Source organism: Dendropsophus ebraccatus, chromosome 14 (genome assembly GCF_027789765.1).
Source record: "Dendropsophus ebraccatus isolate aDenEbr1 chromosome 14, aDenEbr1.pat, whole genome shotgun sequence".
In the NCBI taxonomy this organism is placed as follows: domain Eukaryota; kingdom Metazoa; phylum Chordata; class Amphibia; order Anura; family Hylidae; genus Dendropsophus; species Dendropsophus ebraccatus.
The window spans coordinates 60,808,915-60,813,580 of NC_091467.1; positions in this window are offsets into that span (position 1 = coordinate 60,808,915).

Below are 4,666 nucleotides of genomic sequence, written 5' to 3' on the forward strand. Positions count from 1 at the left end.
TACCCTAGGGCGAACGGAGTAAAAACAAACCTCCTCCCAAATAAAAAAAAAAAAAATCTTTTTTTTTTTTTCAATTTCACCACACATATAATTTTTTTCTGGTTTCCCGACACATTTTAGGCAAAAATTACATTTGCTATAGCAAAGTACAATTAGTTGTGCAAAAAATAAGGGCTCATTTGGGTCTCTAGGTAGAAAGATGCAGGCGCTATGGCCTTATATACACGAGGAGGAAAAAGTGAAATCGCAAAGATGGAAACTGGCTGTGTCCCCTAAGGGTTAAGCCACATGCAGCGTGCAACCTGCAGAGTGAACATAGGCATAGAGGTGCTGCCAATTTTTCCTTTTTTTATACTGGTTCCAGACATAGAGGAGAGCAGACCTGTTTCTACTAGCTAGTTACCTAACCACTATGGGTTGTTAGACAAGACCCCTAGGGAATGCAGAGACAAGGGAGTCTTCACCCTTGCCTACACCGAGGACAGAGTAGCAAAACAGGACAGTCAACTAACTTAGAAAAGGGACAAACTCAAGACTGGACCTGCAGTAGAGCACAGTGCCAGAAAGCCGCTCTATACTGACAAGCGCTCAGCTTTGTAGGAAGGCTCTATAAGCCAGCTCTACCCAGAGCAGGGACCTGGGACTCTTACTACCACAGTATAGGGAAACCTGACACTGTGGGGCAGAAGGCGGTCAGGTGAGATAACTAGACTCATCCATACGTAAGTACAAGGATTCTACAAACACTTTTCAACTCTTCACCACATCCCAGCAGAATACCTAGTACAGTACGTTAGGCAGGGGTCCTCCTATCCAGTCCCTATCTTCTGTTACAGTTTCTTTGATCAACTTACATACCTACCTGTTGGACTATTGTATTGACTATTTTTGCACTAGGTACCTAAGCACTGTTTGTAACTGTTTACACTAAGATACCTTTTCCAAGTAAAGTTTAAAAGTTGTTTAACCCTTTGAGGACCAAGCCCAAAATGACCCAGTAGACCGTGCCAATTTTCATTTTTGCGCTTTCGTTTTTCCTCCTCCCCTTCTAAGAGCTTTAGCACTTTTATTTTTCTATCTACAGGGCCATGTGAGGGCTTGTTTTTTTCAGGAACAGGTGCACTTTGTAAAAATTTGTAATCTTTCATTCTACCATAACATGCATGACGGAACCCCAAAATATTATTTAGGAAAATATAAATTTGTGAAATTACAAAAAGAATTCAATATTATAACTTTTGGGGGTTCCTGTGTCTATGTAATGCACTATATGATAAAAGCGACATGATACCATTATTCTATAGGTCAGTCCGAACACAACCATATGCAGGTTTACTCAGATTCCCTAATGGGTTTTTTTTTTTGCAATTAATTATTAATAAAATGGCCCTATTGTGACTCTTATAACGGTTTTAGTTCTTCACCTACAGGGCTGTATGGGAGTCATTTTTTTGCGCCATGATCTCTAGTTTTTATTAATCTCATATTTGTGTAGATCGGATGTTTTGATCACTATATATATTTTTTTAAAATATGTAATGTAACAAAAAAATCGTCAGTCCTGGTGTTTTATTTATATAATGGGATAGGGGGTGATTTTATATTTTGGGGGGGAGGGGCTTTGGGGTATTTTTAAAACAGTACCCACTGAGAATCCCTCTCTTTCCAGAAGTCTGCAATGTTTATTTTCAAAAAGGTGTTCACTAAGAATGATGGAGGTCACCCAGCTTTCCCAGCATCTTACACTGAGTATGATAGAAGTCACCCAGCTTTCCCAGCATCTTACACTGAGTATGATAGAAGTCACCCAGCTTTCTTAGCATCTTACACTCAGGATGATGTGGTCACTCCGCTTTCCTAGCATCTTACACTGAGTATGATAGACGTCACCCAGCTTTCCCAGCATCTTACACTCAGTATGATGGGTGACTCAGCTTTCCCAGCATCTTACACTGAGTATGATAGAAGTCACCCAGCTTTCCCAGCATCTTACACTCAGGATGATGTGGTCACTCAGCTTTCTCAGCATCTTGTACTCAGTATGATAGAAGTCACCCAGCTTTCTCAGCATCTTGTACTCAGTATTATGGAGGTCACCCAGCTTTCCCAGCATCTTATGGTAACTATGATGGAGGTCACCCAGCTTGCCAGCATATTATACCCAGTATGATGTGGTCACCCAGCTTTCCTAGCATCTTGTAGTCAGTATGATGGGGGTAACCCAGCTTTCCCAGCATCTTGTAGTCAGTATGATGTGGTCACCCAGCTTTCCCAGCATCTTGTAGTCAGTATGATGGGGGTAACCCAGCTTTCCCAGCATCTTGTAGTCAGTATGATGGGGTCACCCAGCTTTCCCAGCATCTTGTAGTCAGTATGATCGGGTCACCCAGCATCTTGTTCTCGTGTATGTTCCTAACTGTAAGGTTGATACAATGAAAACAATATAGGGAAAATTCATATAAAGGTCAACACAGATGACAAGCCACACCGCTGCAAAACACACCCACAATAGACCAGACCCACAATAAGTCACATCCCTAGGTGTGAAAGTATTTCAAATGTTGGCCCAGGGGTGGAACTACCACCATAGCAGCCACATTAGGGGCCCGGTGGCCTGCTTAGCCCTGTAATGTCCATGGTTAGCCGTTCAGGAACTTTGTCCACAAACTTGCTAACCAGGGATGATACGTACTATGGCTGTGCCCACCCGCTACTTCAGTCTCCCCTAATCCTGATTCCTCTAATACTTACTGCTGGGCAGGCAGAGCAGATGCTGCACACAGAGAGGGGGAGTGATGAAAAACCCAAATCACATGACCATCAGGTCCTCAAATTTACTGTGTGGAGATATCAGCCTGAGGGGAAGAGGGCAAGACTGAGCTGTAATTGTTGTGTGTCAGTGAGTATACAGTATGCATGTGTCTGTGAGTATATGTGTGTGTCTGTGTATGCACCAGCTGCTGATCATGCTTAGCTCTGTTCTTTAGTTGTAAGTCTATAAATGTTTCTCCTTTACTTTGCCCCATTTTGCACCTCAGTAGTATTTATCAGGTGATTGACAGGTCTGCTTGCAAAGATGTCCTGCAGCAGCTGGTAGAAATGCTGAATTTATTATCAATTATAAGAGTCCCCACTGCACTTTGGAGGCAGCATAAATATTGTCCCTTCATATTACAGTTCAGCCTATTTCAGCAGTCAGGTGATTGGCAGTTTGTTTTTTTTAACAAGGTTTTATTTGGTTTTCAGCATTTTTGTTGGAAAATAAAACAGACATTGGAAACATTCATGGACCATAACACGGTCCGAAAAATATAAACAATAAAACATCTTTAACCCCTTAAGGACAGAGCCTGAAATGGCCTTAATGACAGAGACAAATTTTATGAATATGACCAGTGTCACTTTAGTCATTAATAACTTCGGGATGCTTTTACCTATCCGGCTGATTCTGAGATTGTTTTCTCGTGACATATTGTACTTTACATTTCTGGTAAATTGGAGTCGATACTCATAACAAATCTTTATGAAAAAAACCCAAATAATGTGAAAAAATGCATTTTTCCAACTTTGAAACTTTTTTGCGTATACAGAAAGTGGTTATACCACATAAATTATATATTAAATAGCATTAGCAACATGTCTACTTTATGTTGGCGGCATTTATTAAACGATCTTTCATTTTTTTTAGACGATAGGAAGCTTAAAACATTAGCAGCAAATTTCCAAATTTTCAGTAAAATTTCAAAATCAGATATTTTTAGGGACCTGTTCAGGTTTAAAGTGTATTTGAGGGGCCTGTATGTTAGAAAGCCCCACAAAGCACCCCATTTCAGAAACTGCACCCCCCAAACTCTGCAAAAGCATATCCAGAAAGTGTTTTAACCCTTTAGGGGAGTCACAGAAATAAAAGCTAAGTGTGTAAGGAATTTGAAAATTTTAATTTTCTGTGCAGAGATTTTATTGTAATCCAATATTTTTCATAATTATAAACCTATTACCAGAGAAATGCACCCCAATAATTATTGCCCCGTTTCTGCAGTTTATAGAAATACCCCATATGTGGCCCTATTGCGCTATTTGACGCAACCACAAGCCTCAGATATAAGGGAGCGCCTAGTGAATTTCAATGGCTCTGTTATATTTGGTCATTTCTGACTGTACCACTTCAGGTTGGCAGAGGCTCTGGGGTGTCAAAACCTAAAAAACACCCCTAAAGGGACACCATTTAGAAAACTAGACCCCTCAAGGAATGTAACAAGGGGTTCGGTGAGCATCTGGACCCCACAGGTGCTTCACAGATTTTCAGAACAATGTAGCGTGAAAAAAGAAAAATTTATTTTTTACACTAAAACGTTGTTCTAGCCTTCAATTTTTCATTTTCTTAAAGGGATAAGAGGCAAAAAAAGACAAAAAATGTGTAGCGCAGTTTCTCCCGAGTACAGAAATACCCCACATGTGGCGATAAAGTGCCAAGCGGGCGCAGGACGAGCCTCCAAAGGGAAGGAGCGCCAATTGGCTTTTGGAAGCGGAATTTCACTGAAAAGGATTTCAAGGGCCATGTCGCATTTACAGAGCCCTCGTGCTGCCAAGACACTGGAAACCCCCCACAAGTGATTCCATTCTGGAAACTACACCCCTCAAGGAATCTAACAGGGGGTGCAGTGAG